The sequence below is a fragment of the Pristis pectinata genome, chromosome 12, assembly GCF_009764475.1.
Source record: "Pristis pectinata isolate sPriPec2 chromosome 12, sPriPec2.1.pri, whole genome shotgun sequence".
In the NCBI taxonomy this organism is placed as follows: domain Eukaryota; kingdom Metazoa; phylum Chordata; class Chondrichthyes; order Rhinopristiformes; family Pristidae; genus Pristis; species Pristis pectinata.
Window position 1 is genome coordinate 30,857,312 of NC_067416.1, and position 16,214 is coordinate 30,873,525.

A 16,214-nucleotide genomic window follows, 5' to 3' on the forward strand; every position below is an offset into this window, starting at 1 on the left:
GCTATTGATATTCACGTGCAGTGTGCATGGCACATGAAAAATGATTGATGTGAATAAATCAAATCAAAACAGATATTCTCCCTCACGCCAGTGATCAAATATGCTTGAAGGATTTGTTCTTTATCAGATTACAAGTACAACCTTATATCTGACAAGTTCAAGTCTCTCCCCAGTACTTGAATTTTCCTCTATTTAAACATCCCTATTTTTTTTAAAATACACATTTCTCAGAAAGCATATATAAATTCAGACAAATTTTCATCAAAAATGGAAATCTTCAGTTATACTATAATTAATGATTCGTTCAATATCACTGACCACTTTTGATTTGTGTGGATAACTGCTCCTCAGATTTATAAGTTAGCACAATTTTAATAACCAGTTTAATTCAAATTGGACAAATAAAGCATGAAGCAAGGCACTTGGGGCTCCAGGGTAAATTTTGTCCATGGTGTCTCTTAGGTTGGCCCAGTGGGAAGGATCACTTTTGAAGGAGAGGCTCCATCATACTACATGCATGGAACCCAAGGTGGAACAAGCCTCTCTTTTACTGGGGAGTGGAGTTAATGAAGTAATGGGGGAGATAGGCAATTCTGGGAGGGGGAAGTGGAATTTGGAGAGTCAGAGGTATTTTGTTTATGATGAGGTGCAGGAATGGAGTGAGAAGCAATGAATTGTTCACTAGAATGATGTGGTGATGGCAGAGGATGTGAATATCACAAGCAGTGCAAGCACTAACAAAAGGAAAATTAAAGACACCTACAGTATCCAGATGCAAGTGTGAAGCTTCAGACGCCTTGGCAGAGATTCACGTGGGATAGTTGTTCCAAGGAAGAGTTGCTGACCTGAAGTGTTATTTAACCTAAACCAGAAGTGTACCCAAGCCTCTGGTTACACCACCCTCACTGTTCCTTTGGGTCTCATATGTAGGTACCAACTGTGCAGTGAAGTCATTTTATGCCATTTGACATCACTGTGCATCCTTAACTGCCTCCACACATTAAAGTGCTCACAATAATTTGACTAAAAGCTTTACTGTTTATTGACCTGAAAATGGTCCTCCAAGCACATTGAAAATTGGGTATATATTTGAATAAAGATCGGTTAAAAATATGGGTATAAAAACAGATGTTGAGAATTTCTTTAGTAAAAAAAAGTCTTCAAGCCATTGTTTGAGGGCACTTCCTAAATATTTTGCATCATTTGATTACGATATGTGGCTTAAGAGTGAATAAATCACCAGGCACAGATTTAAGATCTGAGAAAGAATCAAAAGATGACAGGAGGAAACTTTTAATGAAAAAAGAGTGAGTGCTTGAGCTTTGGCATTTGAGTGATGGAATGACAAGTTGTTCGAATAAATCCAAAGAGGAGAAAATAGGAATATGGGGCAGAAAAGTGGATTGGGTTATCCAAGTTCTTCCTGGGATCAGGTGGGGGATCTAGCCATCTTGGTTTGGGCAGGGAGATGTACACAAATGCAGTCTCAGTCTCACAATGCATGACATTTCTCCCACCTTTCTGCTAGCCCCAAGAGCAGCTTCACTTCAGCAGCTTTCTGGAGGCAGCCGCAGTGGCAGGAGGGGTCCCTGAAGTCAAAGCATGCAGTGCAAGATTCAAGGCAGTGCTGGGTCAGAGGGACTATCTGCAAATTGTCTCCCTTTTGTTGGTGGTGGGAAGAGAAGACTGGGATGGCTGTCAACAGTGTATAGGAAGGAAGCTGGGATGAGACAGGTGGGTGAATATGGAGTATGGGGAGTGAGCTTGGTGGGGTGGTCAGTTGGGGTAAACAAGGAACCATATTGCAGATGAAATGGAACAGACTTAAAAAGGATATTCTCATTATTTGCCCGACAATCTATAAAGATCCAACTTTTTTTCCCCCAAAGCCAAGAGCAGCACAATGTTTCAGTAGCAGCAGCAAGGATAGGAGGCCATAGGTTCTATCATACACCCCACTTCAGCCCCAACCCACTTTCCTCTAGTCTCTACCTTGGGATTATGGGGTGCACTACTGATATGTTCACTCTGCCCGATTAGTGCTGGCTGAAGCTCTGCACCCGACCTTTAGGAAAGCTTACCGCACATGGAACCTGTCCATCCTGCTTTATAAGCATCCGCTCTCAGCTTTAAACGTCTTTGGCAATTAATTCTGAGAAACACTTACTAAATAGCAATTACTAGAAATCAGAGTCCAGAACTGGCTCAGTCCTTTGCAGTAAGGTCCTGTGTATCAATAGGGCTCTGGCAATATACAAGGTCACATGGGTAAAACTGACGAATATTTCCCATCCCCCACCAATAACATTAGCAAGGCAATCTTTGTTTTAAGAATGTAAAGAGGCACGCATCCTATCATTTTGAAAAGATTGCCACCTCCAATGGGGCAACAAAATCCCCAATGATCCTATACCAGCAACATGCCTAAAACAAAGATTACAAAAGTTCATTCTCACAACAAGACCTGGAGCAAACTGATAAATAAAGACAACACAATAAATAAGCTCTGGCCAGTCGTTTACTAAGAAGTCACATACTTTTGACATTCCATAACAGACTGCTTCAGTTTTGTTATGCTAACAATACCTCATCTGGATTTCAATTAAGCTGCACTGACTACAAATAATATTTTAAAAAAATTCGCCCAGGAGTACACCACCTTGCACGATCCTGTTCCACAGCATCATAAGTAGAATGATAATGCGCATCACTTCTGAACCAGTGGCACCACAAATTCTGCTGCTTATGTTCTGCAATTTGCAAGCTGCTCCAAGTACTTTGTTATGATGATATTCATCATACCAATTGTATTTTTCAGATTAACAGCTATTTAAGTGACCAGACATGACACCCATGAAGCTGCTCCTGTGTGGGCTTCTTGCCAATCACAAGGCTGAGAATATGCAACCTGGTTCAACACAGGAGGGCTGTAACTACGCTCGGCACAGCACAACAACAAACAAGCCAAACAAATGCAAATTTAAAGTTATAGTTTATGAAAGCACCTCAAAAACAATTGAAATTTGGTGACAGCATATACAATTCTGAAAAAAAGTGAAGAGTATAACAAGCACGGCTGCCAATTCTGGAAACGAACTGCATCGTTGCATACTAAATGATGGTTCACCCAGTTTGTTCGCTCTGCTGCTGGATTTTGGAAGGAAATGGTTAACTTTCCAGTACTAGTGTACAGCTTTCTAAGGCAAGTAGCACATTTATTTATATGGAACATCTGCAGCTTTCAGACAACTGCCAAAGCACAAGTTAAAATAAACTGGTGAAAGGAAGCTGCCCAGTTCATGGAGAGGGCAGAAAGGATATAGTGCAGCAAGTCCCTGACACTGCACACACAGGCAGAAAGAATCACCCCCAGCTGCCCGCTACAAATCTCCCCAGATCAGCAAAAGAAATGCTCCTCACAACATTTCACTCTCATTTTAGCACCCATTATCTCTACTTTTCATACTCCTTGGGTTCATTCTCATGTCAAACCGACCTGTCTGGTTTGAGCATCTGCCCACTCACATTACTGCTCAAAAACACTGTTTTGCTCTGTTGAAATCTGATGTTAAAATATTTAATCATCATTTGAACTCGCACTTTGGGAGCATTGGAATTTTTAAAAAATATTTTATGGGTCAAAAGAAAGAAAATAGCTGTGCCATCTTTGAAAATTTCCCATCAATTGTGCGTAATTGTCAAGATCTGGAGATCTAAAGTTACCCAATTTGAGGAAAAAAACCATCATATATTCCCAATTTAAAAACCTGAGGTTTAATGCACGGGCATGATTTCACAGTAAAAGGTAAATTGCATTGTTTTTCCAACTTAAAAGGTAGGAGAAGGACACAAAAACAAAATTCGTGTAAAAATATTAATACATCCACCAACGTTTGAAGTTCCCACAGTAGCCCCTGCTGCCTGGGATGTAGGTTTTATGCAAGGTGACACCAATATGAGCCACATATGCACAATAATTAATTTCTATAGATGTTTTAGGATGTTCATTCAGCTTCACAAACTGCTTAAAAATACAAAAGGATCACTATTGGCTCAAATGTATTGAGAAACTGAACTTTCGATGCACTATTTTCCAACTTCCTAAAATGTTTAGTGCATCGGGGGGCTGGAGTGTGCAGGGGTGGGGGGGCTGTAAGAAGAGGAGAGAATTCTGGAAAAGCAGCAGGATGCCATAGACTGCAGTGGAGAACAGCAATGCAACGCTGGCAAGGTGCACTTCTCACTGTAAAACATAGTTCATATGGAAATGGTTCCATTGCAGTATTTTCACTCAAGTGGATTTGAGAGTCTGTACATCTAAATCAAGTTGTGCGATTAGGAGGACATTGGTGTTAAAAAAAAAGTGACTTTGCAACACGCTGTGAATTTGGCAATATAAGGAAGTCAGCAACATGATGCAATTGCACGCCAAGAGCACAGGAATCAATAAAACTGGCTATGTTTTATACTTCCTTTGGATGTAGTGCATTGTTTGTTGAATAACTGTTCTTTGATCCAATTATCTGCTCAAAGTTCTTCAAGTACAAATGTAGATCCTCTTCAACTGGTACTTTGATGCATTTTGTTATGTGACAAGCTACTTCAATGATTTGTCATCTGATTGAACAATGGCACATTGGGTAAATCCCTCTACAGGGTATGATATGCTCCAGAGCAAGGGCTTAGCAAGGTATCAGATTCAACCACAATGATATACAGAGCAGTTTTTAAAAAGACTGCCTGGGGTAAAAGGAGATGGAAAGGTAGCCAGGATCCTGCCTCATCTACTTCTCAACTCCTCAGTTAGAACCACACTTGCCTATTTTCATCAGACAAGAACACATTGAGGGTCAGCTGTGAAAGCTCCAATAATTTACCAGCCCAAGTAATATTTTTGGGCCAATGAATAGCAAATGCCATGTTGCTACGTCAATGGAAACACATTCAAGCTTCAGAATCCCTACCTATACATCCTTAAAGCTTAGCATTTGCAAGGCATCTTTCATAACCGCAGCATTTCAAGTGCTTCACAACTGAAATAATTGAAGTGCATGCTAATAAATCAGCACATCTATGCACAAAATCCTGCAAACAACAATGAAATGAATAGTTATGTGATGTGATATTTAAGGAAGATTAGTTTTGGCCAGGATGAAAACAAACTCTGTTCATCCAATAGTGCTACAGGATCTTTCCAACCCACACGAGACAAGTGCAGTTTAAATTCCATTCAATAAATGAAACTGTACAAGAGTTCCTCAATATAGTTTGCATGTTCAAGCCACTGGAATGGAATTTGAGCCCTCAAAGTTGGAACTCTCGAGTTGAGGGGAACCAGGGTTGACATCAATTTCATTAGAATCCTTTTAGTAGCCATTTGCTAAAAGTTACAAGGCATGACTTCTGAACCATGCTCAGTGTGCTGAAATAACAATGTGTGTTGCAGTTATTATGAACTTTTGTTAGTCATTGGTCATTACTGGGAGCATCTGATTGGAGTTCCACCTTCAGGAGCTGTGGGGAAAATGCTTTTTGCATCACTCATGGAAAGAAAATTTGAAAAAGATGAAAGTCATTCTCTGAAGGATTCCACTTTAGGAGAAGCCATTTAAGTTGTAAATAGATGTTAAAAAACTTAAATTTACAATATTCAAGATACACAACCCACCTTCAATGGATCAAATACATACTGGGTGCAAAAATAACAAGCTTCAGTGACACACCCTGACTTAAAGTGGTGTGCAAGGACAGTTCAAGCCATGTTTCTCATGGAGAAACACTGCTTTCTTCAACTACCTGACTAGTACAGACTTCTGTTTTGGAGATACTATTAGTGCCTAGCAAATTCATGAGCCAAATCTGACATTACACCACTACTCTATTGGCATCATTCTGGATAGACCTCATCTGGCAAGAGAGACGAAAAGTATCACTGTTCTGAATTTCAGGAAGGCCATTCATTTCAGGATATTTTTGTGTACTTCATAAACAAAATCAAAACCTGCCAAAAAAATGTAGGTAGCATCAAGCTGTAGCAAATCAGACAAAGACTTGAGCAACTCATTGCTCTTCTGCCTTATAGTAGCTTCACTAACTTTTCAGATGTCATTTAAAGAAATCAACTTGAGCAGATTTGGAAATATAGAAGACCAAAAAGTTTAACCCCTTCACTCACCAAGAACTCCCACCAACACCATTGAAATACGAGCATAGATAGCTGTCACCATGTCCCCAAGCTTTATGTAGAATGCAACGTGTGGCATTTCTCATTTAACGATTTATCTCCATAGGTAGGTTTAAAATACATGACTGTCTAAAATCCTTTACAGAATACTAATTTACTGAAGTGACACCTAGCAACAATGCCAGGAGCAACTTCAATTTAAAATGTATCCAAGACTTTTATTTATTTAAAAAGTCCAACTACAGATGGGAAGAAATGAACAGATTAATTCCATGCTATTAATTAGAAAATAAATAGAAGTGTTTACCATAAACCCCTTTGACACCAAAGGACAATCTGCCTCTCAGTTCAGGAGACTTAGTTTTGAGTTTCAAGTGTGGCTGCTCCTGAAAATACTTGAAAAGATAACAGTATTTGATTGGCCTTGTTGATTGATTTTGATGTAGGTGGTTACAGGTTTTATTGGTCAAAATAATTTAATTCTTTAATATCAAATACACTGTGCCGTACAGATACCTTGCATGGAAGTAGACCCTTTGGCCCACCGAGTCTGTGCCAACCATTAAGTATCCATTCTTAAAATGATCCTACCCCAACCCATTTTATTCTCCAAACATTCCCATGAAGTAACCCCCAACTCCTAAATGTTACCCAGTCATCTACACCCAGGGACAATTTACAATAGTCAATTAACCAACCAACCCTCACATTTTTGGGATGCGGGAGGAAACCAGAGAGCCTGAAGGAAACCCGTGCAGTCACAGAGATCACGTGCAGTCTCCACACCGACAGAACCAGAGGTCTGGAGTGAACCCTGACTGCTGAAACTGCGAGGCAGCAGCTCTACTAGGAGCACCACTGAGCCAATACTAGGTGAGTTTACATCAATGCTTCACTAAAATTAAAAAAAAAAGCTCTGAATTGAACAAAAACTCACCCCAACTGAAACTCAACCACCCCATCCCTCCTCTCTCAACATTATCTTACTCATTTTAATAGTTTTCTCTGAAGGCTGCTCAGTATCAAGCTGATATTTATCTTCTGATAAAGACTCTTTGACCTGAAACATTAACAGTTTTCTCATTCCACAGATGCTGTTTGACTGGCTAAGTACTTCCAGCATTTGTTTGGTTAATATTTAGATTTCATTTGATTTGATTTTGCTCCTATTTTAACAATTCCTTTAACATACAAAAGCTATAAAACAAAAAAGATCAAGTTAAAATTTGCCAAAAACAAAACTAAACTCAGAAATCTACTGAAGTATAAACCTACAGTACTTATTGGAGACTAACCCTTTGGTCCTCAACTTGACAATGGATTCATGGATAATGCTGCAGAGGTCCAGTTTGCTTGTTCTCTTGGTCCAAGTACTGAAGATCATATTTGAAATATTTAGAGAAATCATACAAAGCACTTTTCCATCAATTGATACCCCTCAAACATAGGCCTGAGCAGCCTATAAAATAACATTGGCACAGATAGCCTGGCATATGCACAGAGATGAATGAGTGCACTTCATAGTGTGCCATCTAAATTCAAATGTTGTCCTGGTTGCATCGTGAAAAGGTATTTATTAGAATGGCTTGGAGTTGTTTCAGTTACACAAAATGTCTGAATTTTAGCACTAGTGGCCATTTCAAAACAAATACTGTATTCTCCAAACAGTCAAACTTAAATGAGCTGCAAAATTCAAAGATTTATCAGAGCGTAGACAGCTGAATGATTCAGGTCACCGAGTTACCAGAATTTTTCCAAGTGCACATCAAAATAAGGCAGTGAATAGGTGGTGTTGTTCCTGAAATTATTACTGTATTACCCTGAACTACCAATGAACCCTTTTTGCTTATAAAAGCAGCTGCCTGTATGATAAAACCTTAGCTGACCTTGAATTAAAGAGTAAAAACTTCCTCTTGCTACTACAACAATTCAGAGCCTCAAGATAAACAATAATTGAAATTGAGTGCAAACTGCACTGTAGAAGCTGACTATATTGCCTTGGCAGAATTATAGCATTGCTCGGAAGGCCAAGTGTGATACAGTATCAAATGAACTTAAAATTTTCCCTTCCCCAAACGCAAGGGCTTGGACTGCCAACTTTAGAACAAACAAAGGCTGATTGTAGTGACTCCTAAGCATATGAATATAGAAACATTAACCAACATAAATTTTGTACTTTCAAAGCTCCATGTCGGAACTCTGATGTAGAGCACCTATTTAAATTCACTGCAGGTCTCCCATTAAATCAGCAACAGAGGAAGAAATTACTTTGGTTCATTTAAAGGTCCAGTTCTCTTTAATTAAGTAGTCTGAATCGTTAAATCACAGAGAAAATTAGGCCTGCGATCATTCCATATTGCCCTGTTTCTACAATACCGACTCCTATCAGAAGCCTCAAATGGTATTGCCTGAAATGTCCCAGTGGATAATTGAGAAGCTCTGTTCTATTCACAAGTTCATGCAGCCTCACATCAGATTACTAACCCAGAGGTGGCTTAAATGAGTTCTAATCATTTCACCTTTAACATCTATTCTACAGCAATAAATCCAGTTTCAGAAGCAGAGCCAAAAACAAAGTATTGAAAGAGCAAGGTAAGGAGTGTCTGATCATATTGGAGCTCTTAGAAATTAGAGGAGCTGAATGCAGAGGCATTTGGCCTCAACTATGGTTTCTCCATCATAATTAATGGAGCCCTCAACCACTTCTTTATTTCCTGCACTTGTGCTTTCAACTATATCCCACCACTTCCCACTCAGAACGAAGGACAAGTTTTCCCATTTCTCAGATCTTCCAGTGCACTAGCTTCCACATTTCATGGGCAAACCATAATTTCTGATTCTTCCAATATAATGCCATCAGTAGCCATCTTCTATCATGGAGACAAGAGACTGCAGATGCTGTAACCTGGAGCAAAAAGTCTGGTGGAGGAACTCAGCAGGTCAGGCAGCATTTATGGAGGCAGAGGGATGGCCAATGTTTTGGGATGAGACCCTGCATCAAGACTGACCCTACATTAGGGTTTCAGCCTGAAAAGTCGACGAACCCACTGAGTTCCTCCAGCAGATTGTTTTTTCTGCACCATCTCCTACCATCCTCTTTCAGCTTTACACAGGAACCATTCCCCCTCGAATGATCTGGTTCATTCTTGCAATTCCATCAATATTCACTGTGCTTACCATAGCAATACTCATGCAACCACAAAAGCCACATCAGCTCTTTACCCACTTCCCCTCCCTGCCATGCAGGGATGGCAATATTCTTTCCAGGTGAAGTTACCTGGACTTCATCCATGCTCCCAATGCAGTTCCTTCCATACTGGAGAAAGCAATGCTTTGCAGTCACTCAATGTCTATTGAGTCTGCAAGTTCAACCCAGAGTTTCCCCATTACCTTAATTTTCCATCCCACTCAGACCTATCCTTATTCGCTTACATTGTTCCATTGAAGCTCACTCCATCTTTGATGAGTCACATTACAGCCTTGCAGAATTATTGAGTTCCACAATTTCAGATGAACCACCAATCCAGCCTTGAATCTCAATTCCAACTTTGTTTCTTCCTCTTGTGGCAATTCCAAAAATTTAATTGTTTTATTTTATCAACCAGATGTACTTTTTGGTCATTCGATAATCTTTACCCACTTCATCTGGTTCAATCACCATTTGTCATTCAATCCATTCTGCTCTCCACCCAGAGGCCTCTTCATTTCTTCCATCCACAACTTACCCCTTACACTGCAATTTACAAAATTTTCTCCAATTGCTCCCTGTTCTGATGAAAGCTCATTGCCCTGAAACACAAGTTGTTTCTCTCTACAGATGCTGCTTAACTTGCTCAGTCTTTCTAGCTTTTTAAAAAAAAATTTACAGAATACCCAAATCTAGTAAATTGGTAATCAGAGAAGGAAATCTTGGCCTTTCAGGAATGAAACAGCAAAATCCCCCCCAGCTTTATTCCAAGCAAAATTATCTGGGTTTCAACACAAATTGCTCTGTTGATCACAGGAACGAATTAAAATTAAATTTCTTTACATTGTAGAGTGAATTGGTATAGCAGGCTAAACAAAAATCACATCTATTGCACTTAGCCAGTTTATTACACGAAACTAGCAAACACTATTGATACAGGAAAGCTTGATGTAACATAAATTTAAAATGTTATTCAGCATTATTCAACATCTTCTCAAAGTGCAAGAGTTCCTCATTCTCCTCTTAAGGAGATTTGTAAATAGGAGTACATCAGAATAAAGCAGGATTATCTAAAACTGGCTGCAACTAATATTCATTTTTTTCTAATTTCTGCTTCACAGGTACCAAAGTCTCAATTAATGATACAAAAAGGTACCTATGCATTGACCCCTCCACCAATCTTGAAAGGGGAAGACAACTTCTGGCCTTAGCATCTCATCAAAAAGGCAACCTCTGCTACTACTGCACTGAAAGGTCAGCCTTGGATCTCAGGAGTGGGACTTGAGCCCTTGGCCTTCTGCCCCAAGAGAATGAGTGTGACCTTTTATCTGTCATTTATAGATATCAATTAAAGTAAATCCTGAGGGTGCAAATTTGAATCTGCATCTTGACTTACTCAAATCAAAACTATTTGGGCTGCAGGAGATGAAGGTGAAGAGACCCCTTTAGACCTATTTGTCTGCATTGGATGTACAAGCAGCTGCCAACAGAGCAATGTTTCAGTATCAAATAATGTGGAAAACTTAAATCAATCAAGTCCTTTACAAAAATGCACTTAATTAAAATGCAAATAAATGATGCTGGCATAGAGCTTTTGGTACAAAATGTTAAAGCAACTTAAATTGCCCTCATACTGCAGAGATATTGCAATGGGAGTATACCACAAGTCATGGCATGAGCATCCTCTTGTTACTCAGAGCAGGTGGTGACTTCACATTATATAAAAAAAATACCAGCAAAACTAAAACTCAGCTGCATTTGGACAGCACATTCACAAATAACTTTGCACCAATTGCATATGGTGTAATGTTAGATGCATTTGGAAATGAAGTGCAGCTGCACTGTGCAGTCAGACCTGCCTGTGGCAGCAGAACATTGACTGGAATTGGGCAGATGTTAAATTACCTGCACTGGCAGTTACTTGGAAATACAAAAAGGGATATCAATATGTTGATCGGTAACACCAAATCAACTTACAGTGTGGTCTCAAATAGATTAGGTAATAAACATCAAGATTAAAAAAAAAGATTTTATGACCAAAAAAGGTATAGTGCGCAATTTCAGCTACCAACACCATCAGTTTCTAAAAGCAAGATACATCTGTAAGATATTTGATGGAACTACACATTGTCATCAACAATTAATTTTACATCTGGGTGTTGCTGGCAAGGGCAGTATTTATTGCCCCATCACTAATTGCCCTCAAAAAAATGGCAGGCTGCAAGCCCTACCCAAAGTTTCCCCATTACCTTAATCTGAAATGCTACTGATCCTTCTGGGTGAATGTACTCCCACCAGTACTGCTGGATAGAGGATTAGATCCAGAGATAATGAAGGACTGGTGACATATTTCCAAATCAGGATGATGTGCAACTTGGAGCCTTCAGGTGCTGGTGTTCCCATGCATCTGCTGCATGTCATTCTTGGTGATGGAGATCATGGATTTGGGAGGTGTGGTTGGAGTATCTTGGGAGAGTAGCTACAGTGAGTTTTGTAGACTGTATACCCTGCAGCCTCTTGTACTGGTGGTGAAGGGAATGATTGTTTGGGGTGGATGACAGGATTCCACTCAAGCAATTGGCCATTTTTGGATGGTGTAAAGCTTCGTGGGATTTGTAGGATCCGTGCGACTGAAGAGAATCCCATCACATTCCTGACTCATGCCTTGTGATAGAAAAGCTTTGGGGCATCAGGTGGCGAGTCGCTTACCACAGGATAGCCAGCTGCTGGCCTGCTCTGGTACACCTGTCATTTATCAGCTATGCCTGAACACATTTAGGTCTTTCAGCATGGACTGCTTCATTTGTTGAAGAGCTTGCATGGGACGTCTCTCGCCCAATTAAATAAAGTGTTTATACAACTGGGTTAATTGGTTACATTTAAAGCTTTCTTAATATGAGGAAGAGTACAGTGATCAGCAGCCATGCAGCACTTTACAACTGAATCAGACTTAAATTTGATGTTTCCCTTTGCCCTGGTGCACAGTAACCTAGATCAAACTGATTAAAAATTTAACCATTAATTCCAAGCTATGTCACCTTGTGGTTCATTGTGCTAGAAAAGTAAATAGTATACCAAGACTGTTGTGTCAAGTTTGTTTGGTTAAGATCACAAACAGACCATAAACCTTTTGCTTCTACTACCAATGTGTCAAACTGAATGACCCTGTACATAATTTTACCACATTCCACACAGTAAACACCAGATTGGTTGCCAATTAGCCTTATATTGCCATAGTTGATTTTGATTTAAGAACATTTGGCCAAGGGGTTTGTTTTTAAGCTTAAACTGAATTTTGAATTCTGCCTGTCCGGTTTTTAAAGAGATTTAAAGTTGATATGATATTTTTGTTCCGGGCCTCAATACATCAAATCACTCACGTTCAGAACAACCTAATATCCTTGAGATTTTTCAGTAATGGAAATGTGCAGAATTTTAAGTTAAGAAAATATTTTAATTCCTGGGGCAATATCAAGATAAGTGCACACATTTGAAAAGTTCAAATGTTTCCACAATGGAGTTTATTTAAAACTATTTAAAAATTCACATATAGTTAATTACAACTTCATTAGTCATTCTGCTTTAACTTCAAATGGTTCAATTAGGAATGCATCATTTAAATCAATTTCTATCAAATCTAGATATTAAGAGTCAATTTTAAGCACTATTTACTCTGATGTAAAGATGAATTCAGTTATGTAAAGCTTCACAATCAGTGATGTCGGTGAATATTTCTGCAACTTTAATTTAAATGGAAAGTAATTTGGTAGTTTAGAATTACACACCTGCACGATGCTGGAAGCCATCTGGATTTGACAGCATCAGGATGCATGTATTAAACTACAAGCTTCAATCATGTCATATTTTTAGATGCACCAGAACAAAAACATAAAAGATTAAACCACGGATCAGCCTCCAGAGTGAAAGCAAGGGCCTGTGTCTACAAGCAGAGATCCATAAAGTCTAACATGTATAAAAAATGACGTTCTAACAGAGCCCAGCAGTTTGATGATGTCTCAGCTTTCTGTGATCACATCTATTTGCTTTTCATCTACTGTATTAATTATATCAACACCTGCCGTCAAAAGAATCAGTAAAGTACTGGATTGTCCGGATAATTTTCAGTCTTTGTCACTCTGCTGTAGGACATGGATACACATTCAGCAAGAGACCTGCCACTCTGCCAAACAGACCACGTGTATTGTATTGAGTTGATGTCTCTCCAATGGTCTAATTACAACCAGAAAATGCTCCGAGTGTTAAGGCAGCAGATAATATCAGGTCACACAGCGAGCAAAAGTTCGTAGAGGAGCAACTGGGTAAATTATAGTTCATCAACATGTTTTTATTGCTGCAGTCCTGCACCCTATTCCACTGAACACCTGACTCGGTCTACTCAAAGCACAATGAGGTTGGATATCCTTGGCACTAGTGGAAGCACTTGCCACTTGCAATTATGACCCTTATCCTAGACTGCAAACAAAGCTATGACAAGTTATGGTCTCCAATCAATGCAAGCTTACAAAGCAATACATTTGAAGTCCAAGTGAGGGAGAATTTTTAAGAAGTTTCCTGGAAACAGAGTTTTGCCTTGACTACTTAATAAACCGATTCAGTAACTGGGCATCAGTATTTTGACAGTACGTCGCAACCTTCTGTCTTTTGAGAAAATGCCTTTCAGCACCAACCTCAAAAAAATTGCTAACCAGAAATTTTTAATATTAATCTTTCGTACCATTCCCTGCAATCCTGAAGAAAACATACATTGGTACTAGAATAAAAAGGCCATTTTTCTTTTTAATTAGTTATATAAATATTAAAGAGGGAGGAGTGGGCATGGGGAGGGGATTGTGTGGAGGCTATACAATTAACAATAAAGTATGATCTAGTTAGGTTATAGATAAAGTGTTCATTTTCCAAATGGCATGAAAGGCAATATATCAGTGGACTGGTCACATAAGACTACCAAAGGCAGGGCGTGGAGGTGGGACATAATACATCCAACCTAAGTGAGCAATTATTTTATTACCAGATTACCCACTAAAAGAAACCACATGAATTTTTCCGCAAAGATTTCCACCTACAGTATCCCGATTAACCTGGATCTAAAAGTAGCTGATTATAGAGCGAGGCCTCGGCAAATATGAAGACCACATCAAGTCAAGGTGGTTAAATCATTATCTAAACTTTACACACAGCCAATGATTGATCGAGAGAGTTTGCAGAAGTAGCATGTGTCTTTTTCTTTTTAAAAAGAAAAAGAGTAGATGAACAAGGGTAGCGTACACCCAAGGAACAAGGAGAGATCTTTTTTCTTCCTTTGAGTTCAGTGGAAAAACATTTTGGAAACCATCTAAATCATCTTCTGGCACAATACACAGTCAATTACCTACTGTAAAATGTAATGCAGGGAAATATAGCAGCCAATCTTCACACAGAAAATTCCCGTAAACAGCAACATAAACAGCAACATAAATAACCAAACTAAGTGATAACGGCTTCACATATACATGTTGAACTAGTCACCAGAAAAACTCCATTTTCAGAGAATGCCATGGGATCTTTTAGGTTCATTATGGAGGGGAGATGGGGTTCAAGGTCAATGTCTCATTGGAAAAACAGTACCTTCAACAATACGGCACTTCTGCAGTATTGCACCAGAATGCCAGTATAACTATGGACTTGCATCAATGGAATGGGACTCGCACCCAGCCCTAACTCCCAGATTGAATTGGCACTGTTACGTACCAGCAACTTCACTCGCAGTAGTCAGATAAAGCCACACACACAACTACACTACTGTCCAGGTGCTTTAAAGGGACACTCACCAAGAAGCACCACTGTCATAATTAAGCCTCAACCATGAGTCAAAGGATTAGCCCAAGTATGAACTTGCCTTTCCCGCAATGCTGAGTAATCTGTGGGAAATTTCAAATGTTTATAAAACTAAAAAGAAGAACAAAGTTAGGAATGTTGGTTGGTGACAGCAGCAATAAATTCACTGGGTGTCAGAATAAGACTAATGTGCCTCATGAACAGACATCGTTCATTTGCAATACCTCCAGCAGTTATTCCATAATCTATATATTGTATGGACTTTTTTTTTGGGGGGGGGGTGGGGTCATTTAATGGAAACAGAAAGTGATCAATACAACCATCAAAAAAAAACCTGACACTGTTTTGCAATGTTGGGATTTGGTAGTGAAATCTTTTAAATAGAAACTAATTAACCTTCTGAATTTGGATGTATAATCAATAATTTTCACAATGTCCCTCATGCTCTATTTAGTTGCTGAATGTGGAATGGATGGTACAGAGACCTTCCCAATAAAACAGAGTTATCTCCATGAAAATGCGTGAACACAAGGTGTCACCACTTAAAGGGCACAAAAGAAAATGAGCATTGAACTCAACCACAAGCATAACTGTCAAAACTATGACAGACTATGCAGACTATTTGCATTCAAAGCCTCAAAAACAAAATGAACTCATCTTCTGCTTCAAGTTTACGTGCCACCAACAGTGAAAAGAAAATATTGCAAGAAAAACAGGTTTAGACATGAAACACATTCTTGCTCTGTCCTCAAACTATATGATACTAACCGAATTCAAATATTGACAGAGCTGAAATGGCATCCTCAACTACATACCTACCTATTAGTGTCCTTATCCTTCATAAAGGGGCATTCCATTCCACTCTACAAAAATAGCTGTGCAAGATAGTGGTGCTGGAGTGTGGCAACTCTTTGTGAGATGGCTTCAGCAGATCTATTCATTACATTTATTTTAATCTTTCCACACTTAAATCTCAGTTCTATGAATTTACAGTATATTCCGCATTCT

At 39.1% G+C, this 16,214-nt stretch overlaps 1 protein-coding gene across 1 annotated transcript in view; it reads right to left on the reverse strand.

Annotated features, from left to right (window-relative positions):
• Positions 1–16,214, reverse strand: part of LOC127576924 (myoferlin-like) — a 183,359-nt gene that overhangs the window by 53,369 nt on the left and 113,776 nt on the right.